Below are 26228 nucleotides of genomic sequence, written 5' to 3' on the forward strand. Positions count from 1 at the left end.
TTTACCTTCTCCTATTTAATCCATAATAATTTTTGTGTGATATATCCCATATTAAATTAATAGTTTAAGTAGTTTACCTAACGGTGAAGAAGGACAAGTGTTCAATTTTTCTTTTTCTTTCTTGCTTTCTCATATATATATGTGTAGTGGGTATATGAAAGAAAATTCATTCAGAAAGGTTGTTTTTCACTGTTGTCATTTATGAAATTATATAGGATCAATTTTAGTTGTTCATTCCCCTCTGAAAACAAATTTACTCAGGGAAAAGGACTTCGTATGGGCTCAATATTATACCTCAGAGAATTCAACCCAAAGTCAAGTTGCTGCAGCAATTCAAGGGGTCAAAAACAGCAGTTATGCTTACCATAAGCTTCATCCATTATTTAAGCACAAAAGGAGATCGTTTATTTAATTGTGTTTTTGACAGGGTGCTTTTCATCTATACCTCGAGTCTAATATTTATATTTTGTTTTGTATTTTAGTTCACTGGCGATTTTAAAGCTAGTGTTGGCTGGAAAGCTCTATGTGATATGCAAGTTGCTATGTATTCAGCTCTGCTTGTCATATTATTGCTCTAAGTAAAATATCTTTCACAGCATTAAACTTGTTCTCATATCTTGCTGGTAAACAAAACTGAACTTAAAGCAGAGCCCAGAGAATTCAGGAAGAAAAAAAATATATCTACTTGTAGAAAAATACCTGAGATGTTAAACTCAATATACTTTTTAAAAAATAACATTCTAATTTGCAGGAAACTTCCTTTCATTCGAAGAAGGCTATACTCATATTTTTCATTTGAAACATGAGTTTGGTCATCTCTAATTAGTCTTGGGTAGACATTTGCTAGTCCACAACCAGAACCATTTGGCCCAGTTTTACATTATTGACAGGCTCTTCCCAAATGGCTTTTTCCTGGAATCCAGAGGAAGTTTCATGTCAGCGTTGCAGTGCATTAGCGTGGCTGTCATCAATGCTTCCCCAGGGCTGTCTACTTTCTGCCTGACTTCAGCCAGTGCTGTCAATCTTTCACTTTCATGAACCCTAAAATGGTCCCACCCTCCCTTGCCTGTATCTCCTAACAAGGAAATATTAACTTTCTTAATTTAAGGAATTAACAACTGTGTTGTTGATGATAAAATGGGGATAATAGCCTAAATGTATTAAACCTGGGTTTACCTAAGATTTTTGTTTTGTTTGTTTGTTTGAAGAAAAAATCCTAGACAGTTTAATAGTTTGCTCTGTTAAATGAAGTTTACTATGTAAAATAATGCAATTCAATCAACCCATGGGAGTTGAAGCCAGAATGACCTGCATGCCACCTTCTAAAAGCATAACCACTGGGATGAAAATGATAAGGAAAATAGTGATTAGCTTTCTGTATCCATTATAGAACAGAAAATGCTAAAAATTGATCATTATTAGGCATGATAATAAGACCTATATTACATTTAAAATAAAAGGAAAAAACCTACTTTGAAAAGTTTCTCTCTTATAAGTCAGGGTTCTTATGGTTTATGTTTTTGCTGAAACATGCTGCAAATTGGAAGCATCATATCTGTAAGAAAATTTAAAACTCCACATTTTTATCCCTTTTCTAGATGCTCATATACTTTGACCAGTTTCTTCGACCTTAGTTTCCAGAAGTATTATGGAATTTAAACATTGCATCCATCTTTTTAATAAAACTTTCTCATTCTGTCCAATGGGAACTTCCAGTAAGGAATAAAAAAAAAATCCTCATTAGTATTTCCCTTGTACCAAATCACTTCAGCAGTAAAGGAGAAAAAGTTCTTCCTCTATTCTAATACACTGATCTCTGCAAAGGTTGAAAGATAATAAAATATCTGATAAAAATGCATAGCTTTGACCCTTAAAATCTGTGTAAGTGAAAGGCGAGTGAATATTTCTGAATGCTAAAATCTGTACTACAATCATATTTTCTTGGCAGGCTGATTTAAAAAGCTCCATATGACAGTCAAGTTATACTAGCCTTGACAGTACAACTGGGTGAAAAAGATTCAGATCTGTTTTTATATTTAATTGGAGTGTAAGGGTCAGACTGTCAGAGCAGGATACTTTTGCTCTGACAGAGGACTACCTTGGAGAGCATTAAATTAGAAATGCAGATACCTGACATTATTTTCAACCTGGCACCCAATTTACAAATTTGGGGAAATGGCTACATACCTTTATACATTATTTCTATCACCTATGGTTTAAGGAATTGATCGCATTACACTTGATGGGGGATGGAAAGGAAGAAGGAAGGGATTACAGGTGAATGTGAAAGTCAAATAAGTACAACTCATACTGCACAACAGTTCAGAAGGTAGGTAACGATTATTGGACAAATTTATAGAGCAATATTATATTAAAATGAAAATGTGTGCATTTATGTACACATATATATTTCACGATCATAAGAAATACGTTCAAGTAGAGATCTGTTAGAGTACACTATAAAAATCAATAAATAATACAATGTTTGTATTTGTTTCTAGTCTGAAATATATATTGAATATCAGATATAAGTGCTTATAAGTAAATTTTTGCTGAAAGAATATAGTAGTCTAATTCAGGAAAGTTAGTAATTAAACTAGTTGTCTGGCCATTTAATCTGACTCCCTGTCTCTCTGATCTCTCCAAGAAGGAATACCTAGCCATCACTGATACACTAAGCTCTTTCTTAGGCTCAGAAGCTGCTACCCACCCTAGATGGGGAGCCCCTCACACTGTAACACTCACAATTGAATAAGCTTTGTGGGTTTCCTCCTTGTTCATTAGGTCCTGCTTGGTTATTTGAAATCAATCCCTGGCTAGTTCTCATAAGTAGATCATTGTCCTGCCCCTATCTAGTGTATAGATCTCATCGGAATAAAGTGATGCTAGAATTTTGGATTCAAAGATCTATAAACTTTGTCTAGCATAGAATGTTTACCTTCTTGGACCACCATTCACTCTCTGCTGCCAGATGCTCTAGCTAGTGTGCTTTGCCCACCAACAGGAAAACCCTTTTCTTCATCCTCTGACACAACCCACCTGTTTCCTGGTCTTTGGCCTGTGATGTAGCCTAACACTCCTCTCCATTCTAGTGCCTTTTCCACTCTTCTTCCTGCTGTATTGGGACTGGCCTGCCTTGTCTACCACTGATGGAATGCTGGCTCTGAATACCCACAACTTTTCAGAATTATGTTTCTAAAAATCCAATGGTTGTAGTTGGATTGTAGTATTCAGTACTGAATATGTTGTGATATTGAAGAAAATTTTACAAATAATATACATATGTATGTATATATCACAAATGTGTGTTGTGCACGTATATGTGTATGTATGTATTTCTTTTTCCTCTATACCCTACACCCTAGGTGTCATTACACCTTAAAAAGGAGATGGCTCTTTCCTAGTGGCCTTGACTTTTGATTCTGTTCATCTAAGTTCAAGTTGATTTCCTAAAAGTTACACAAAAATTAAGGAATGTGTCAGTTTCCATTAGCCTCATCTGCGTCTTGGACCAGGCTGCCATCTCTGAGCGCTGACTGGGCACCTGCCTTGGGAATGCCAAGTTCCCCTCCACTCATTCACATCCATTAGCTGTGGGCTTAGAATTTGCCACTTCTATCACTTTCTGGACTTGATATACTACACTGACAAATGTGAAAGTTGGCATATCATGTGGTCATTAAGGTGCCAGCCCACTCAACTTGAAAGCAAGGGGGAATTAACTCACAATTCAGCAAACACTGGTCATTGGGAAACAGGAGATGGAAGGAAGATGCACAGAGAAATCCCTCTTTCTTCCTTCTTCCCAGGAATGATTTCAAAGCATGATTTCTCCATACAGCCCATTGGGAGAAGTTCTGCATGGGTGTTGGACACATATTCAAATCCTCTTTTTGTGGTCCATGTAAGGCACTAGCAAGTACCACCAACTTGTGGTATTACTTGACCTTCTTCCATTTTTCCTCAGTCTAGATGCCCCACTTTTGTACATGCCAAATAAAGCCTCATCATTTTGAATTCTTTTCTGAGGCTCTGTTTTCTAGGGAACCTGGGCTAACACAGTTGTCACAGAATCAATATTTCTGCCACCCTTGAAAATTCAGGGTATTTATTCTAGTCACATGAAAGTTTAGAAAAAATATATTTAGTTAAATGCTTATCTGAACACATGTTATAGAAAATTGTTGCATAAGAGAAAGAGAAGCAAAAAGAAATTACTTTCCATATGTTTTCTAGACATTTTTTAGTCTTTGTCTGAGGCACAGTTTATTCTTCCAGGACTTGTGTTCTTGCTGAGCTCAGTTTTAACTTCTGTGTTGGACTTGGAAGTGCATATCAGGATCTTTTTTGTGTGCCCGATATTTCTCTACTTACTGTCTGGGGGCAGTAAAGTGTAGATGTTAAGAGCAAGGCTCTTAGGTCACACTGCTTAGATCCAAATCCTGCCTCTGCCATTTAGGATCTCTGGGCCTTTGGCAAACTTCCTTACCTCACCATACCACAATTTTCTCATCTGTAAAGTGAAGATAATCTTAGTATTTTACAGGGCTGTGCTGTGGATTAAAGAAGAGAATGCATCTAAAATGCTTGCAACAGTGCTTAGCTTGTAGAAGAGTGATAATTAGTATTATTTCTTTCTATATTTAGTCTCTGTGCTAAACATCGTAGAATATATTCAGGAAAAAAATTTCTGTCATTTCAAAATGGGAAACTAAGTGCTACACCTGTTCTATATTTATCTCCACCAATAGGAATGGCATCATGGTGTTTGTTGCTAATTGTAAGAATCTGCTAGGAGGAGAGGGGAGTAAATGGTTCTCCTGTGGAACACCCTGAAATCTAGGTTCCCAGAGTCTACTTTCCTATATACACGTGGATGTTCTCTTCCATAGTGACTAATGTTTCTTTTTTGGACACCCATATGTCAGAATTCTGAGAATTTGATCCTGTTTGACAACCAACCATGGCATTTTCCTTATTCGCTGTGTAATGCTAGGTCACTGAAACTATGACTCTGTGTATCTGTTAATGTAAGATAAAAATTCCTCACAGACTTATTTACTTATGAGGAAGCTTTTATTGTCAGTCACTGGGCTAGGACTTGTGGACACAAAGATAAATAAGGCATAGATCTGGTACTCAGCTTACTTATTATTAATAAAAACAGTTGCCACCATCTTCAGACAAAGAAAATAGAGGTCAGAAAAGGCATGAAAACTGTCCAGGGCAACATGGCCAACAAAAGTGCCACATCTAAGAATTAGATACAGGCCTCTGCCTTCAAATTAGTGCTTTTCTTATGATACGATACTGCTCTACTCTTGTCAAAATTCAGTAAAGTATTATGGAGAAAATATTTTATAAATGTAAAGAGCTTTACATATTAATTATATTGTGTTATTATCTTGGAATTTACTATTTTACTTGTTTAAGCACTAGAATTTCCTCTTTCAGCTTTTAAGTGGAAGTGCTTTTCCCACAAGGAAGAGGAATTTTTAGGTGGCAAAACACAGTTTCACCAAAAGCCTTTATGTCAAGAATTAGACTGTGAAACAGCTTGCTTGCCACAATTGTTTGTTTCTCCCTAAGACAATGACTATTTCTTTAAGAGTAGATTAGATAAATAAAGCAAACATGCACTGGCTATTTTTAATGCTTTACTTTTATCTTAAAATTTCATTAATAATTTATTTCAATTAGGGGTGCCTGGGTGGCTTAGTTGGTTAAGCGTCCGACTTTCGCTTAGGTCATGATCTCGCGGTTCGTGGGTTTGGCCTCGCGTCGGGCTCTGTGCTGACTGCCAGCTCAGAGCCTGGAGGCTGTTTCAGAGTCTGTGACTCCCTCTCTCTCTGACCCTCCCCTGCTCACACTGTCTCTCTCTCTCCTAGAAATAAAATAAAAAACATTAAAAAAATAATTTATTTCAATTAACATGACAATAAAACTAAGTCCAGGTACAGTATTTAAGAGGTGAGAATCCTCTTTCAACCTGTTTTGAGACATTATTGGGAAGTTTTATTTATCTATTTAAAGATTTTTTAAGTTTATTTATTTTGAGAAAAAAGAACAAGTGAGCAGGGCAGGGGCAGAGAGAGAGAGGGAGAGAGAGATAGAGAGAGAGAGAGAATCCCAAGGAGGGTTTATGTCATCACCACAGAGCCCGATGTGGGGCTCAAACTCACAAACCCTTGAGATCCTAAGCTGAGCCGAAACCAAGAGTCAGACACTTAACAAACTGAGCCACCAGACACCCCTGGTCTTGGCAACTTTTAAATGGAAGCAGTTTGGGGAGGAGGGCTGGCTGCACCCTAATGTGTGGGAGAGGCTGACACAAGGGTCGCTGGATGCAGAGCACCCCACATTTTGCCATCTGAGTCACAGATATTAGATACCTTGGAAACTGATAACACACCTCCAAACCAAATTGCACACTGACAGGTTGATACCAGCTTCATCATCACCTAACCAGTGGATCCCCAGAAGCAGTCTAGAACAGGCCACCCTACTGAAATTGCACATTATAAATCAGCCAAAGTAAAAACTCTTTTCATGACCCTGAAACATTTCTTGAGGTCTGGAACACATACATCTTTTAAGGGTTTTACTACTGACAGGGAGACACACCTGCTCATTCCTAGAAGCCATACACTCTCGTATCCTTGTCTTTTAGGTGAAAGAAAATAGCCTTTATATTTGAAAAAGAATGTTATAATTTCTGTCTCTTTTTGTTTCAGTTTTAGCTGAGGCCCAAAAAGGCCAAGGAGGAAAAAAAGGATATAGTAAGAATTCTACATTACAGACCTCTCTTACATTATTATAAATTTGAAAGGGAGATTAGAAGCTAAATAAATAGATAGATAGATAAAAAATAACTAAAATAAATAAATAAAAGCAATGGTTTTATGATTTGTTGCTTAATACATAGATCACTGAGGTGGAAAAGGCTGGTATGGAAATAATTACTTTTGGAGAATATAGTTGGCATGTTATGGCAACCCTCTTGTCAAATCTAGTGAGGGGCCTTAATAGGAACACAGAAAATTTTTGTCATTGGAGTTTAGGAGAATACAAGGCACTTGCTTGGGTCCATGCCTGGAAAAGCTTAAAGGTGAGACACTGGTTGGTTAGTACCTATTCTAATGAGAGAACATTGGTATGCCATCCTAAAGTTCAATTTAGCATTTGGTGTTAATACTAAATCTGCAATTTAATGTCATTGTTAAAAGCATGCATAGTAAAGCTGTGACCACTAAGTCTTGAGTCTTGGCACTCATTTCTGGGCCTTGTAACATTGGGTAAATCCATCTCCTTATGCCTCAGTTTCTTCAACTCCAAACTGAGGCTAATAGTACTATCCTTCTTTTTTTTTGACAAAGTTTAATAAGATAGTACAGGCAGCAGTGCCTGCTCATAGTATGCATTCAGCAAAAGTCATTTCTCATAATTATTATTACATTAGAACCCAGCTGTGCTTTCACTGACAACAGGCAGAGGAGTATATTTCCTGTGGGTCAGTTATGGGCCTAATGGAATGGGGCCAGCTTGGTCTCTATACATACATTTTTATTTTTTATTTATTTATTTTTTTAAATGTTTTATTTATTTCTGAGAGAGGGAGGCAGCATGAACAGGGGAGGGTCAGAGAGAGGGAGATACAGAATCTGAAACAGGCTCCAGGCTCTGAGCTAGCTGTCAGCACAGAGCCCAACACGGGGCTTGAACCCATAAACCGTGAGATCATGACCTGAGCCGAAGTCAGATGCTTAACCGACTGAGCCACCCAGGTGCCCCTATACATACATTTTTAAAGGAGCTCTGTCCAAACGTGTAAGATGACAACAGAGAGGTGAGTAGCTGGAAAATAAATACTCATGAAATGATTGTAAGCTCTAAAGGTACAGACTAATAAGAAATCTTCAGGAAAGAGATGTACGACAATTGGGGATGGGTCCCCAAGGAACCTATGAGAGTATCCTATGAGAAAAAAAAGTCAGTTTTAATTACCCAGCAAGCTCAGATCATCAGTGTGAGATCAAGAACATGTCAATTAAGTGGGGTCTACCCTGCTGCTTACCTATTCTCCTCATACCCACTCTGATTATGAATGGGTTAGAGACTTTAGCATGAAAGCCGTGAGGAAGAAGTACTAGTTTTTGATTGTGACAGAACAAGCAGAGGCAGGAAAAATGAAGTTATTTTATTTTATTCTATTTAAAATTTGTAATCCATGATGTCTGGCTCTTTTAATCTAACCATTTGGTATAAGACATTATTTTGTGGTGTTTCTATATAGAAAGCTATAAGAAAACTATCAGTTCAACTTAGCAAGTATCTTTTGAGTGCCTAATGTTGCAAAGTTCTGTGCAAAAAAGATGCTGTAACAAAAGTGTTCCACTTTATGTCCTGAATAAACTGTCATTTAGTAAAAGTTTCATGATATGTTTGGCTGGTTCAGTGACTGGGGCACAATGCATATATCATTATAAAGTGTCAATTGCAGGCTGTTGATATATAAGATAACCAGCAGTTGTACAAAAGACAGCTTCTTATTAGGAGTTCTCAGGTTTCTTAAAGATAATTAAGTAGAACTAAATCTCTGTCAAATGTGTGAATAAAGGACAAAGGATGACTTCTGGTTTATACTTAAGTATCCACTCTGTCTACAGTAATAGTATTTAAACTGACAGTGCTTTTACAACCTCACCTCCTGGACTCATCTTTCTTTAACTTGTTTTTAGTTTCAAAGGACATTTTAATATACCACTATACATGAGTTCTGGCACTGGAATATCACCAACCCTATTAATCAACTGAATCTGCGTGTGGTTTTCCATGATGGTGTCATTTTTTGAGTAATATGGAATCAGATAATCTCTCACTGATGATGTATCTCACTAAATCACTCTCTGAGTGCTGATAACATAATGACAATAACATATTAGCATAATTCATCATCACATGTACCTTTGCTCTGGGGATGTTTTATTGTAATGTATAATACACTGGCTGTCACTCCGATGATGTATTACAGCAAGACTTCCTCAGGAAAAAAATGCATTTTGATGGAATACTATTCATATCAGATGGTACCGCCCAGGGATAAACAGTTGAAAAAGTTTGACTTCATTTGCTATAGAATCCACATGAAGGTCAAAGGCACTACAAATAGTAAAAGATAGTTTGAAGACAATAGCTATCTATCTTTCTGTTATAAAATAGTTTCTAAAAGTTCAATTTTTGGTAACCAAGTAGGTTAAAGCAGGTTTTTATCCCTAATAAATACTTAATATCCACAGCACTGACACTATGCAATAGAAGACTGCAGCCTGGAGTACTACTAAGTGAAATGACACTCTTAAACAAGATGTGGAGCTTGCTTGGGGCAGAAGTGAAGTGACTTCCAAGGACATATTAAAAGTGAACGCAATATATTATAATACTTTTCCTGCAATTTTGCCCCTTTAGCTACTCCGTAGAATATTAGATACAAAAAGGACTTGTAGATCATCTATTTCATGGCCTAGAGAGAATAAGACTTACTCTAGGTCACACAAAAGTGAGGGGTAGAGTAGGACCAGAAACTAAGTTTTTTGATAACTGTTTTAGTGCTTGATATAAGATAATCAAAGTTAACTGTGGACCGTTTGCAACTTAAATAGTTAAAATAGGGTAAAGTATGAGGCTAATATGCTGAGCACATAGTTATTTATTTTTGTTACCTTGGATGAAGACCTTCATCAAAACAATATTTACTTGACCAAGCACAACTATAACCATCCACTAGAAGAAAATGATGATGATGATGGTGAGTATGAGGATGATGATGAAGAATGAGAATAGCTAATACTTACTGAGTGCTTACTGGACACTCCGATAGACATTTTGCAAATATTACCTTATTTTGCTTTTTCAATTTGTGGAAACACTTGCTCTGAAGTACAGTTTTCAGAAAACAATGGTCTTAAATCAGCATACACAATTTAAAATCTTATCAACATCATTTTTCCTTCCAAAACAAAATCCTTGTTCAACAGTGAAAAACACAAGGCTCATGTGTCTTTGATGCAATCACTCTTGCTGATAATTATGTCCATGAAATACTCCTCATTATATTTTCTAAATAGTAGAAACAATTGTTTCCTAGAAGACTAGGCATGATCTTGTTTTACGTATTCTAGAAAAATGGCTTTATTTAGACACATACTGGTGCTGCTGATCCGACCTCTGAATTTCCCTGCCAACAATTTATGTGCTTCTCCTTGTTTAGCTGATGATGTTTAGCATCTTCCCAGGTTGCCTAATTTAAATGATAAGGCACCCACCCTGGCAGGTCCTCTGTATCTCCTTATGTTCTGTGCAGAGCAGAGCACTTCATATGTGCTCAATCTTCTTTACAAATGCCTATCTCACTGAACCAGACAGTATTTTCCTCATTTACCTTCTTTATTATTATCAGACCATCACAGGGCCTTGAGAAGGGCCATTTAGCAACCACACATGTCATTCTCTGAGTCACCATCATAGCGGCCATGTAAACATGACAGCTGACCCTAAGAAACATTAATAATATTAAAGCTTTTAATATCTCAATAGATGCTCATAATGTGCCCCTTATTTCTAAAGGTTAGGTAACCACTGGTAATGGTGGAGTGCACAGAGGATAATGATCTATTGGGTAAAATGTGTGATTTTGTGAAGAGACTACCCATATGTATTTTTTAATTTGGAAAACAACAGGGCAGAAAATTGAGGTCACTGATAACAGCTACAGTAATCTGAGTATGAATGGAAAAGCATAGCATTTCAAAAAAGTTTTTCAGCAACTTTGGACTACTATGAAAAGATGTCACTATAAATCAAAAGCAAACAAGTCACACACAGAGATGTTTCAGTGCTTTTTACAAGGCATTGTAAATCTCATAAATTATTCAGAAAATGGCAGTGAGGTCCAGGAGAACGCCTGAGCTAGCTGGGGATTCAGCACTGAAGGGTCAATCAGTTTAGGACAAGAATGGCCTTTTTGAGATTTAAGGCATTTCTGGCAACTCCACTATAAAAATGCTTATGTCAGAAAACAAAAAAACAAAAACCAAAAAGCTAAAAAAAACCAAAACAGCACCAAAACCTGGTTTTTGAAATGCCCTCCAAGCATCCTATTAAAAAATTCTGATCAAATACTGATTATTTGCAAAAGGTTTATTACATATGCCAGAAATATTTCTTAATAATCTATCATTGAAAAAGATTTACATAAGGAATGAAGGAGTTAATTGTATTCGGAAAGAAATCTTTTGTATAACTATTAAGAACAAGAAGAGAAAAGACAGATGAAAATAATCTGTTTTTATAAATTTGGCAGTAGGACACAATCTGGAAAGAAAATAAATTCCCATGCAGTCAAAAATGTGCTGACAATGGATTCACGGTTTTCTAGCATAAGTTCTCTAACTTTGGAAATAGGTTAGGGTCATGTGCACTGCAGAAGTCTCTCCCTAATACCTTTGACACCAAAATAAACTCAAGTCCAAGAAAAAACATGGTTGTTGGGCAAAGCATGAAACCAGCAATCATTTCCCTAGTTCTTCAAATCATTTCTATGGTGGCATTTCTCTGATTTTAAAGAAATGGTCACTTTTCTTCATAAAATACGTTTGTATAGTTAAAAGTTCAAGGTCAGTATATCAGAAGGGGCTAGGAGTGAATTTTCTCCTCCCCTATCCCCAGGATGTTATGTGGTTTTTGCCCTTCCAAACTTAATCATGTTCACATCAATGTTAATATATGAGTTTTGCTTCAGTGCATATTTTAGTGCAAGAAGATAAATAAGTTGCTATATTAATTGGGTGTTAGGGTTATTAGAGTAGGAAAGTCAAATATATAATTTTCCTTAAGCAATAATTTTATAATAATATCTAAATCTCAGGGATATTTTAGTATGTGAATATATGTATAAAAGTCGACAGCCCTTCCCTTAATCACACCCATATCATTTATTTTATGACATGATTTACTAGGCTTTTTATGTATAGTTCAGGTAAAAAATAAATCAACAAAAAATAAAATGGGCCAAAAGGGCTTTCCATTTTGACTATAAAAAATCAAGCAAAGTTGCAAGGGACCCACAATAGGTAAAACAATCTTGAAAAAGAACAAAGTGGGCTCACACTACTAGATTTTGGAACTTATTATAAAGCTATAATAACCAAGGCAGTATGGGACTATCATAAAAATAAGACACATGGGTCAGTGGAATAGAATTGATAGACCAAAAGTAAATTATCATGAATAAATATTTAGGGTTAATTGATTTTAGACAAAGGGGTCAAGACAATTCAATGGGAAAAAATAGTTTTCAACAAATGGTGTGGGAAAACTGAATATCCAGATTTCCAAGAATGAAGTCAGACATGTATCTTACACCACATGCAGAAATTAACTCAAAGTGGATCACAAAACTAAATGTAAGATCCCAAACTATAAAACTATTAGAAGAAAACACAACAGCAAATCTTTGTGACCTTGGGTTAGCCAATGATTTCTTAAACATGACACCAAAAGCACAAGTGCTCAAAGAAAAATAGATACGTTTTCCTTCATAATAGTTAGAATTTTTGTGTTTCAAATGTCATCGGTATAGTGATAAGACAACTAATAGAATGTAAAATAATATTTGCAAATTATCTATCTGCTAAGGGAATTGTATCTAGAATATATAAACAGCTCTTACAACTCAATTATACAAAGACAACTGGATTTTAAAAATGAGCAAAGGATCTAAGCACACATTGTTCTAATGAGGATACATGAGTGGCTAATAGGCACATGAAAAGAAGCTCAATGCCATCAGTAATTAGGGAAAGTCATAATGGGAAGCCCCTTCACACCCACTAGAATGGTTATAATTAAGAAGGCCATAATGCTGTTGGTGAGGATACACTGAAATTTGAATCCTCATTCATTGCTGGTGGAATTGTGAAATGGTACAATCATTTTGGAAAACAATTTGGCAGCTCCTCAAAATGTTAAACAGAGGGGCACCTGGGTAGCTCAGTTGGTTAAGCGACCGACTTCCACTCAGGTCATGATCTCACGGTTTGTGGGTTCGAGCCCTGCATCGGGCTCTGTGCTGACAGCTAGCTCAGAGCCTGGAGCCGGCTTCAGATTCTGTATCTCCCTCTCTCTGTGACCCTCTCCTGCTCACACTGTCTCTCTCTCAGAAATAAATAAAAACATTAAAAAAAATTAAAAAACAGCCCCCAAGCCCCCCAAAAGTTAAACAGTTACCATGCTTAAGTCTACCATGACCCAGCAATTTGACTTCTACGTATGTATCCAAGAGAAACACAAACATATGTCTACTCTTAAACTTATACATAACAGTTCATAGCCGCATTATTCACAATAGACAAAAAGTGGAAACCACTTAAATATCCATCACTGATGGTTGGTTACAAATGTGCTATATCCATACAATGGAATATAACTAGCCAGTAATAAATGAAGTATTGATAAAGATACAACATAGATGAAATTTGAAAACATTATGTTTGGTGAAAGAAGTCAGTAACAAAAGGCTACACATACTATAGTCTTTCATTAGTATGAAATGTCCAGAACTGGCAAAAATATAGAGAAAGTAGACTCATGGCTGCTTAGGGCTGTGGGGAAGTGGAAACAGAATGGGGAATGAATGCTAATGGGCACAGGGGTTTCTTTTGGGGATGATGAAAATGTTCCTAAATTAGATTACGGGTGACAGTTGCAAAACTTTGTAAATATATGAAACATTATTGACTTGTGTATTTCAATGAGTGAGCTTTGTGGTATATAAATTATATTTCATTAAAGTTGTTAAACAGAACACAGCAATACAAAGACTGGCTCACTCAGCTCCTGGAATGAGGTCCTGAATTTCCAGCAGCTCATTTGCAGTCTAGAGTGGAATGCCAGGAGAAACCATTAAGCTCCACCATCACCTGGAGTCATAGCTATGGAGACATCCGCTCACCTTTCTCACAGGTCCCACCTATCAAATCTGGTATGCAAAAAAAGAAAACCAAAACCCAAAACAAACCAAAACCAAAACCAGAACAAGAAAAACATCTAGCTTCCAGAAGAAAATTAATTTTTGTATATCTAGCTAAAATCAAATAGGTTTTTCAGCCCATCATTGATTTTAGTGGAAATGAACATACATCTTCCTATGACACTGGGAGGACCAATTGTTGGCTACACCATATTTCCTGGGACTTGTGAATAAGCCAAACATCACAGATGTTAGAATGAACATGAACAATTTGGCCAATCTCTAGTACAAACATCAAAGTTTACTATTTATTCTGTGAACTTTCATATGACTTCATAAGGCCATATTATCTGCAGATGGTACTATTTGGCAGATTGCATTTACTTCAAATGATATTTGTTGTTTTTAATGTTTTATTTATTTCTGAGAGAGAGAGACAGCATAAGCAGGGGAGGGTCAGAGAGAGAGGGAGACACAGAATCTGAAACAAGCTCCAGGCTCTGAGCTGGCTGTCAGCACAGAGCCCGACATGGGGCTTGAACCCACGAACGGTGAAATCTTGACCTGAGCCCAAGTCAGACGCTTAACTGACTGAGCCACCCAGATGCCCCTTCAAATGATATTTGTTGTTATGAGTTTAATGTGTGTAAACTAAACCAAAAATTGTCAAATCTTTTGGTTATTTTAAGTTATGAACGATTACAGCAAATACATGGCATGTCAAGGTTCACAGAGAAAGAGAACTTTGAAGAAATAAAAGTAAACCTATATACAGTATTTAAAACTTGATATAAGATGGGGCACCTGGGTGGCTCAGTCAGTTGACTGTCCAGCTTCAGTTCAGGTCATGATCTCACAGTTTGTGGGTTTGAGCCCCGCTTCAGGCTCTGTGCTGACAGCTCGCTCAGAACCTGGAGCCTGTCTTTGGATTCTGTATCTCCCTCTCTCTCTGACCCTTCCCTGCTCACGCTGTCTCTCTCTCTCAAAAATAAATAAAAAACATTAAAATGAAAAAATAATAATAAAACTTGATATAAGCTATAGATTTGGTTTATTCAATGAATAATAACGTTTAAATATACAGAACAAAAATGAACATCTTCATTTAGGACAGAAAGTAGGGCTCTGTTGAGGATAAAAGGAGACAAATACCATATGATTTCAATCATATGTGTAATTTAAGATATAAAACAGATGAACACAGAGGATAGAAAAAAGAGAGAGAGGTAAAACATAAAATAGAGTCTTCTATATAGAGAACAAATTGAACCTTTTGGAAGGGAGGTAGTTGGGACCTCTGAGATGGGTGTTAAGGAGGGCACTTGTGATGAGCACAGGGTGTTGTATGTAAGTGAAGAATCACTAAATTCTACACCTGAAACCAATTTACCATGTATGTTAACTAACTAGAGTTTAAATAAAAACTTGGAACAAAAACAAGGAGCTTTACTCTTTTAATGACACAATCATTTCTTATATTTAGAAATGGGCCAAAGTACAAGTAGGTTTTTTAAAAAGTAATAATCTCATTTAAAAAAGAAGTATGCAGAGATTCATGTTATTTTTTTAAAAAAGTGATGTCATGTGAAAAAGAACCATATTATTAGGTGGTTTATATCAATTTAAATAAATTATGGTAGAAACACATACTATTCTTTGACCTAAACTGAAAGACAAATAGAAGTAGAAAACCACATATCAATAACAGAAAAAATATACTCTAGAAAAATAAACGTGTTTTTTCTTAAAGCACATTGAAATACATGACTAGAAATCTGTACTGGCAATTATCATATGCCGTACGGGGAAAGCAGGGAATCATACTTGATACTTACAATAGACTGTGTTATTTGGTCACAAGTCTGCCTTTCCTCCCTGAGCTGACTATTGGTCCTGTGAGGGAAGCATAGTTCTTTGCCTCAGTGACTTTCATCTTGTCCCGAGACTTGCCTGGCCAATGTAACGTAAGGTAGCACTGGTCACACTCAACTGGGGCTTCAATATGCTTGCATTGTTTGGCCCTCACTCTGGCCCTCCTGTCTACACCATGAGAAGGGATGCACTGAAGAGGCGCTGCTCTTTCACCCTGGGTCCCAGAGCGAGAAATGCTAAACACAACAAATATTTTAAGCAGAACATTCACAGCTGACCTGCAGCCTCATGAGTGAGAAATAAAGGCTTGTTATAAGCCACGGAGATTTTTTTGTGGGGAGGGCGTTGCTTATTATGCAGCATTATTATGAAAATAGCTTTTTTTTTTTTTTGGTTTGTTTTCCCAACTTTTCCAGAATGCTAGAAATGTTAATAATGTCAAAAAAAAATTATACAGCATCTGCTATAACAGAAACTAAGTGGAAAGGTGTACCTCAAGCCTAGAAAGGAAAATATAGTACAAAATAACTTAATTCAGGGTCCTACCTCAACATTCCTCAGAGTCTCATTCTGAAACAGGGAATATACTTACTACATTGCATTATATTATAATCTCTGATGACTTAAAATAAAACAAAATACTTGCTTCCAGTTTGAACTTCTTGAAAATGATAGCATTTTTGAAAACTTCATTATGGCCCTTGTGTCCAATAATATATAACAAGTGTAGAACCACTGTGTACTTCTACACAGAAAACTGAAGACACAGATTGAGATGAGGCAGTTATAACCTAGCACAAATGTTATCTTCGGTCTTTACAGTGAAGGATCTAATGCAGACTGAAATACAGAAAGCACTGGAAAAAGATATAATTGAGGAAGAAAGCAAAATAAGACCCCTGACATTAAGAACGGAGACAGGATATCATGCCAGTAATTAAAGTTTGAAAAAATAACTTTTTATGAGCAGGAGAGATACTGCGGGGGAAAGGACTTTCATTTGTCCTCTTCATGCACCATAAGAGACAAAAAGCCTGACACACAAATCATTGCAGGTGAAGTACAAGTAAGACTTTCTGCCAGATGGCTGTAAACAACTCTCAGAACTATAAGAGTCAGACATGGAGTTTTCTCCACAAAATATGGGAGATGTTTTTTTGCTCTGCCACAGGTAATCAATGTATACCCTAAAGCCAGGGAAGGTAGGAAGATATTTACTAACAGATGCCAAAGAATAGAGAATCCAAGATCCAGTGTTCCCTGATGGTTATAAATGCATCTCTTTACTATAATTCTGAGTGATTTTAGGGAAAACACTTGAAATCTCATCGAGGCATAAAGCTATAGGCACCATGTGTCAGTATAAACAAATGTGGGTACAAAAGCCAGGAAAGATAGTGCATGTCAGCTGTAAAAATATCAGTGAATGAAACCAAAAGGTCTTGTGCATTAGAGAGATGTTAATAAATTCACAGGCTGAGAGCTGTAATAAACATATCCTGGCAAATTATAGTCTGGTCCAGCCCCTATAAAATCAGACATATGTTTAGCGTATGAATTTCAAAAGACTTTCAGTATGTCTCATTGAATCTTATATAGCATTTGTGCATCTCATTTATGGCTGTGATTGTGAGTTCCTTGGAGACAGGATAGATCTTATTCCTATTTTTCTCTCCAGTTCCTAATACCTGCCATCTACTGGGAATACAATGCATTTTTTTTGTGTGTGTGTGAAAGAGAATATGGAAATAATATGGAAAGAGCGGGGAGGGAGGAAGAAAGGAAGGAAATAAAGGAAGTAAGAGCAGGTAGGAAAGGCAGAGTATTGATCATTAGCAATGAGTCCAAGCTATTAGATGTCCAATAGATGGCCCTTAATCTCCAGATAATTTCTTCCTCCAGTCAGTGTTAGAGGAGTTTTCTCCTCTCATCTTTCTCCATGAAGCTGATGTGATGACACATCATAAATGAATAACTATATTCATTTATAACTTCCGAATGTGCTTTAGAACTGTTGAATAAATGTAATGATTGAGAATGTAAGCTATATTGCTCATTAAACTAGAGAATGTACAGATCTTGCTTGTATTACGTGTCATAATTTTTTAGCAAGAATATAAATCTTGAGGTAATACCATTTGCTATTCTAGAGCTTAAGGATTTACCAAAAAATGTACATAAAAGGAGGTAGAAGCATAGTGGTTAAAGCTTGTGGACTCTGGAATCTGTATTTGAATCTTATCATTTTATTATTTGCATAATCTTTGGGTAATTACTTAATTTTCTTCATGCTTCAGTTTTCCTGTATGTCAACTAGTGATAACAGTACCTGCAGTAATCAGTATCAGCTCTTCACAAATACCTTTTCTTCTTCTAGGTAAATGGAGAGATTATTTTTGCCCACTTCCTTGAAGTTAGGCATGGCCATATGACTTGCTTCGGTCAACAAAATGTAAGTAGAAATTATTGGTATCACCCCAGTCAAAGCTTTTAAAAATCAACATGTTGTCATTTTCTTTCTCATTGTTATAGTGACTGGAGCTATTGCAGGTGGTGGAGGCACTGATATACTGTTTCTAAGTGACAACCAAATAGAGCACAATTTCTTTTTTTTTTAATTCAGTATTTATTTATTTATTTAAATATAATTTATTCACATTGGTTTCCATACTAGAGCACAATTTCTAACTGTAGAATATGAAAGGGTGAGCAAGAAATAAACCTTCATTGCATTCCGCTGTTGAGATTTGAAGGGTTATAGGTCACTGCTATATAACATAGCCCGTTCTGCTATGATACAGTAATTTCACTGAGTTATTTTATATATATTTAAAGAAGCAAACACATACAATGCCTTTAGAAAGCACTCCATAAGAATTAGATATTATTATTATTTTAGGCTGTTGCTGCATTGAAATGGCATAGCCATTAGCTGCATTTTTGGCTACATAATTTTGCTCACCTCTTCATTTGGCTGAAGTTTTATAATTCCATAAAGAGAAAACAGAGGAAACTTAGTCTTTCCCCTAGCATGACTGGTTAATAATTTGGTTTCATTAGTAGTTTAGAAAAAAATTCTTTCAGTTTCATAACTTTCTATGGGTAATATCATGTAAATTTTTGTAATGGCTGCTAAATTTAAGAAAATTTATCAAGTTTCTCTATTAGCTATCATAGGAAAACTTGTTCTTGCAGTACTGCTACATAATTGTATCTTACAAACACAGGAATCGTGATAAATTCTGTTTCATGAAATACACATTAAAAGCAAAAGGAGGATATGGTGCTTTTAAAATGGTATGTACTGCAATATATATATATACGTATATATATATATACGTATATACGTGTATATATATATATACGTATATATATATACACATATATATATATATTTACAAGCAAGCTCCACTCTCAATGTGGGACTCGAGCTCATGGCCCTAAGATCAAGAGTCCCATGCTCTACCAAATGAGACAGCCAGGTGCCCCTCCAATATATTTTTTGAAAAGAGAGAATTTCTGTTCCAGCGGATCTTGATAAGAACTGATTACTTAAAGTTTTACATACCTTATGACTGAGAAAATTTAGAACAGACTAGTTTCTGGCTTTCTCCCTTTCAGTCCTTGTTTCTTTTTTGCTACTAACATTCTTGAGGAATGGGTATTACGAGGCATGTTTAATTATGATAATATTTCTGGTCCTGCACCTTTATATCATCTTGCAGTGATTCAGCATGAGGTGGGTGGAGGGATATTTATGGAAACCATTCCTATCACAGGTGGCTAGCAATAACATTACTATATGCGGAAATGACTGAGAGACACATGAATATATCTCACCGAATTAAAAAGAAAAGTATCCCCAGCTCAACTTTCTGATAAAAGAATTCCCCAAATGCTCAGGGTCACTCCAACAGTAGGGAAAATGTTATGGTAAGTAAGCCAGTCAGAACAGAGTCAGAAATTTTTTTTTTTTAATTTTTTTTTTAAATGTTTTATTTACTTCTAAGAGAGAGAGAGAGAGAGAGACAGCGTGAGCAGGGGAGGGTCAGAGAGAGAGAGGGAGTCACAGACTGAAACAGGCTCCAGGCTCTGAGCTGGCAGTCAGCACAGAGCCCGACGCGGGGCTTGAACCCACGAACCGCGAGATCATGACCCAAGCGAAAGTCGGACGCTTAACCGACTAAGCCACCCAGGCGCCCCCAGAGTCAGAAATTTTAAACATTTAAAATTTTAAAAATTTAAAATTAAAAAAATTTTAAATATCTTCCTTTTGCAAATTTTATAACAGATGATCATAAGAATACATTTCTATAACTCTTCTTAGATTCTTACAAGGAACCTCTGAAACTTAAGCTTTATTAACTTCTCATAAAAGTTTTTCTATTCTTATAAATATTTATTGTCATATTCATTCATTCATTCAATCTGTTCATAATTGGAAAGTCTTCATTGAATACCTAATGTACATTGAACATACAAATATTTATGTTCACCCATTCCTAGTGATCATATACTGAAGAGGTGGACATGTATATAACAAGCAGTACTGCTTGTTACCCAGGGAGTAGCAGATACTATTTATAATGTCTATCCATTAAACATTCACCAAACTATTTCTTCTTTCTGAGCTGAACTAGAATTGTGTTGGGTAATCCACCATATTTCACAAAATCATGTCCACTAAACAATTGGTAGTAATTCTATTCTCTGTCTGCAATCGATTTAGGAGTGGGCATTAGCCAATGTGACAAGAGGAGAAGTCAGCTGAGGAGCTTCTGGGAATGCTTAGTGAACAATTCTTCTTCCTCTAACTAGAACTTCAGTAGCTACTTGCAACTGGAAAGAGAGCTAAGCTGAACACAGAGGGGCAGAGCAGGACTATGGAAAGAAGTACATAAGGCATTTTGTGGGGTTGGTGAGCAGCTGAATTAATCAACCCTCAGGCTACCATGCCCCTGGACTGACAATGCTTCAGGGAATTTGGAAAGAAGCCAATCTTAAGAAAAAGAAATTTTTTAATAAGCTAGAAAACTTCAAATTAAACTGTGACAAGCTATTTTTACCAGCTACTTTCCTCTCTGTAAAATTGTGAAGTTTCATTTTTCATTACTTTAATTCTGGTCCAAATATGAAAAGCAACCAAATGCCTCAGAGGGTGATTTGATTATCCTTTTTATAGTTACTACATCTGCACTAATGTTTGGGGGGTTATTATGCTGTTTATTTTCTATAATTTTTCCCAATTAACAGTTATTACCAGGAGCTATCTTTGTTGAATGAATGTTACTGCATACATCAGAGAATGTGTAGTGATATAAGGCAGACAACTATAGAAAAGGTCTCTTTCTTACACAATGGTCAGGAACAAAAATATTACCTGAATGCAATTAAAATTGTACATATTCATACAAGCATAGTGTCAATAAAGGCTGAGTTCTCTGATATTAAGAGAATTTATCTTAATTAAAAAATCTAATTTAAACATATTCTAAGGCCTTTTTTTTTCTTAAAGGGAAAACAGATTTTTCTAAAGGTTTGTGGCTAAAAAAATGCAGATATATCCAACAAAAAGATATATGGGAAAGTGCTATAATAAGTTTATATAAATCTTAAAAGAATGCACTCAAAATGGAAGGGAAGGTTTGCTTTTGTTATTAAGATGTAGTCAGGCTCTAGGCAGTTGCTGACATTTGTTACTAGTTACTTTTAATGAAGTGGATCATCTCTACGCTTATAAATTCTAACAGTCCAATATGGGAGAATGCATTTTGTTTTGAACAATTGAGAAGTGACTGACAGGCTGTCCATAGAGTATATAGATGATAGATCAAGAGGAAAATGAGCTCTTAGATGGTTTTTCAGTGTCCTTCACTGGAGAAATAGCCATGTGACACGTGTGGTGTACATAGTGGTCTTCTGTGTTCGTGTTCATGCTGCTGGAAAATGCATTGCTTGAACTAAATGCACCCTCTATTGAGCACAAATGATTCAACCACAATTTAATAGGGAGATCATTACTTCTGCAAAAGGATTTTCAAGATAAGCAGTGAGGAGTCATAGTCTACAGAGGAAATTGAGATGTTACTTGCTCAGCATTGTAAAATTGTATGGCAGTATAGATAGATATTGATTGTTCTTTATGTCAATAAGTAGAAGGGTTGATAAAAAAAGAAAGCATGCTTTTAGGTGGGTTATAAATACTAGCACTTCTAGATATCCTTATTAATCCCTGGAGATTATTTACTTTTCTTAAATCATTTTAGTTTTAGCATCCAATGGTGCCCTGAAAAATGATCTATTGAGGGATCATAGTTGAGACATTTCACCATCATCACTACTCCTTTGACCTGTTTAAAGTTATGAAGGCTTTCATCACATCATTCACTTTCCTCTGATAGATCATAGTTGTATATGAAAGTTGGCTACTCACTCAGCCTATCAGGTGATCTGAGAAGGAGTCTATGTTAGAAGGAAAGAAACAATTATTTTAAATCATTGAATTAGATGGGCTGACCATTATTAAAAAAACACTTTGGCTACTTTTTGTTCCTGAGAGGCAGTATGTAATGCTGCTCACACCAGTGCATTCAGCTATTACAAACTTTCAACCACTAGGCATATAAGTATGAAGCTAAGGAGGCCTTATGTGATGGCTTTAAAAAACTTTATGGTTGGGACACCTGGGTGGCTCAGTCAGTTAAGCTCCGACTTTGGCTCAGGTCATGATCTCACGGTTCCTGGGTTCAAGCCCTGCATCAGGCTCTGTGCTGACATCTAGCTCAGAGCCTGGATCCTGCTTCAGATTCTGTCTCTCTCTCTCTCTCTCTCTCTCTCTGACCCTCCTCTGTTCATGCTGTCTCTCTTTTTCTCTCAGAAATAAATAAAACATTAAAAAAACCCCTTATGATTAATAGAGGCCAAATATATTTTTAAATGACATATGTAATGTAATTTTGTTACAAATGATTCAAATTATACAGAATTGTGTAGAGTAAAACGTGTTAGCTCCTCTTCATTTTTCTCCCCATCAGTTAGCAACTGTTGGGCTTGGTGAGCATCACACCAACTCTGTTTCAACATATTTTGCTTCTTCATTTGTAGTGTTATATTTCATTCAAAACAGATCAGTGCATCAGGTATTTGAGCAGCTTAAAAACATTTGCAATTTGAAAAGCATAAAAAGCCTTCAAGTCACAGATTCATTCATTCAATAAACATACACACATTTATATGAATAGTATTATGCTCAAGTTTTAAATTTCCTATATGTTTTTAATTTTTTCATTTAACAATATGTTTTGGAGATCTTTCCAAGTCAATACATTAAAATCTGCCTCATTATTCTTAATGTCTACATAGTATTTCATAGTATGAAGGTATAATTATTGCCACTTGCAACACATGGATGGAGCTAGAGAGTATTATGTTAAGTGAAATAAGTCAGTCAGAGAAGGAGAAATACCATATGATTTTACTCATATGTGGAATTTAAGAAATTAACCAAATGAGCAAAGGAGCAGGGAAGAGAGAGAGGGAGAGAATCAATGAGAGAGAGAGAAACCAAGAAACAGACTTTTAACTATAGAGAACAAACTGATGGCTACCAGGGGGGATGTGGGTGGGGTATGGGTGAAATAAGTGCCAGGGGCTAAGGAGTGCATTTGTGGTGAGCACTGGGTGCTGTGTGAAGTACTGAATGTATAATTATTAATTTAAGCTTCCTGTATTGAAGATTTAATATTTACTTTGTTTTTCTCTGTCCATAAACAAGGCTGCTATCAATACCCTGTATGAATTCTTTGTTCTCATGTGAAAGTATTTCTGCAGAAGAGATCCGTGTTAGCTAAGAGTGGCAAATTGAAATTTTGAGATACTGCTAAATGCTCTTCAAGACAGATTTATCAATTGATACTCCCACCAATAGTGTGTGAAAGTGCCTATTTCCATTTATCACTGCCAGCTCTGAATATTATAAATCTTTTAAATTTCTGCAAGCCTATGGTTGAAGACACAATATTGTTGTTTGAGTTTGCATTTTTCTGATTACTAGTGAGGTTGAATACGTTTTCATATTTATAGTCATTTGAATTTCATCTTCGATGAATTGCTCTTTCTTTTTGCATTTTTTCTATTTGACTACTTGTTTTCTTCTTTGATCCATGAACAAAATGTCTTATCATTTTTGTTTTACTTATTTACCTTTGCCTTTTGTTAACCTGTTGCTGATTCTATTTTTCTGTGTATGTGTGTGGTAGAGCAGTTATTAAAAAATGCTTAATAGATTTTCATTACAAAAGTAAAAATACAAAGATTTTTTTACTTCTTCATTTTTGTAGAAAGTACTTTTTTAACTTTTTAAATGTTTATTTAATTTTTAGACAGAGAGACAGAGTGCGAGCAGGGGAGGGGCAGAGAGAGAGAGAGAGACAAAGAATCCAAAGCAGGCTCCAGGCTCTGAGCTGTCAGCACAGAGCCCGATGCAGGGCTTGAACTCATGAACCATGAGATCATGACCTGAGCCGAAGTCGAGCACTTACCAACTGAGCCACCCAAGTGCCCTGTAAGTACTCTTAAAAAGTTTATTTATTTATTTATTTTGAGAGAGAGAGAACAAGCAGAGGAGGGGCAAAAGAGAGAGATACGGAATCCCAAGAAGGCTTCACACCATCAGCACAGAGTCCAATTTAGGATTCAAATCCGGAACTTTGAGATCATGACCTGAGCTGAGATCAAGATTTGGATACTTAACTGACTAAGCCACCCAGGTTTCCTGTAGAAAGTACTTTTAGGGGGCACCCGGGTGGCTCAGTCGGTTAAGTGTTCGACTTTGGCTCAGGTCATGATCTCACGGTTCGTGGGTTTGAGCCCCGCATCAGGCTCTGTGCTGCTGACTAGCTCAGAGCCTGGAGCCTGTCTTCGGATTCTGTGCCTCCCTCTCTGACCCTCCCCTGCTCATGCTGTCTCTATCTCTTTCAAAAATAAATAAAACAGGGGCGCCTGGGTGGCTCAGTCGGTTGAGCGTCCGACTTCGGCTCAGGTCATGATCTCACCGTTCGTGGGTTCAAGCCCCATGTCAGGCTCTGTCCTGACAGCAAGCTCAGAGCCTGGAGCTTGTTTCAGATTCGGTGTCTCCCTCTCTCTCTGACCCTCCTCTGCTCACGCTATGTCTCTCTCTCTCAGAAATAAGTAAAATATTTAAAAATAAATAAATAAACAAATAAATAAAACATTACAAAAATTAAAAAAAGAAAGTACTTTTAATTTCATGTCTCCTTACTTTTAAATAACGTGCAATATTAAAAAAAAACACTTCAATGTGCAAATATTTGGACATTTGACATGTAAACAAACCATGGCAGTATAGCTAGGTTTGATGCCTTTCTCTGAAATTACTAAAATTACTGAGAGGTTGAGGAGCCCAATGATTTTTTCACTTTCACATTTGTCATTCAGTAACACTCAGGTACTTAGGTGGCAAACAGTAGACACATAAAAATAAATGTCTCCCTCAAGGAATTGGGAGTCTCACCAGAGAGAAAGTCATGTGCACACTGGTTGAGAGATCCCAGAGAACATGAGCCAAGGCCCATGTTGGGTCCAGCCTGCAAGAAGTCTGTTTCTATAAGAAAACTCTCTCAGAGAAAGCACAATATAGGATAAGGGAGTGAGAATTATGAGATTGACATAGTAAATGGATTTTAAGACATCAAAAACTGGAGAGGAGTCAAAATATATTGTGCCAGGGACTGTAGTTTCTTGGATCATTCCCACCATTGGGTTTATATTTGAGTTGTTTGTAGACTTGAGCAGGGAAGGAGGAAGGGAGAACTAAAAGTCTAAACTACAGAGATATTTCATTAAAACCCTAAGAGATATCAAAGATACAAGAAGTACTTTGGAAGCTCTGTCATCAAGTGTAACTCTGAAGAAGTGAAAGCAACTCTTCTGACCATTTCACAACAGAAAGTCAGGCAACACCATTTCCCAAAATAGGTGCCATTAAAAATTGCTAGTGTGAGAAAAGCAAAGATTATATGGTCAGATAACTTTGGGTCACAAAGAGTTTAAAAAAAGTCTTAAGTTGAGGGTTCTGAGTCCTTTTAATAAGTTAATATGCCTTGCGGGGCGCCTGGGTGGCTTAGTCGGTTAAGCGTCCGACTTTCGCTTAGGTCATGATCTCGTGGTTCATGGGTTCGAGCCCCGCGTCGGGCTCTGTGCTGACTGCCAGCTCAGAGCCTGGAGCCAATTTCAGAGTCTGTATCTCCCTCTCTCTCTGACCCTCCCCTGCTCACGCTGTCTCTCTCTCTCCTAGAAATAAATAAAAAAT

At 36.5% G+C, this 26228-nt stretch overlaps 1 protein-coding gene across 3 annotated transcripts in view; it reads right to left on the reverse strand.

The window, feature by feature from the left end:
* The window catches only part of LOC144240513 (ephrin type-A receptor 6), an 877144-nt gene that overhangs the window by 42736 nt on the left and 808180 nt on the right, over positions 1-26228 (reverse strand). The gene's annotated exons all lie outside the window — the stretch shown is intronic.

The sequence above is a fragment of the Crocuta crocuta genome, unplaced genomic scaffold (genome assembly GCF_008692635.1).
Source record: "Crocuta crocuta isolate KB4526 unplaced genomic scaffold, BGI_CrCroc_1.0 scaffold6, whole genome shotgun sequence".
In the NCBI taxonomy this organism is placed as follows: Eukaryota; Metazoa; Chordata; class Mammalia; order Carnivora; family Hyaenidae; genus Crocuta; species Crocuta crocuta.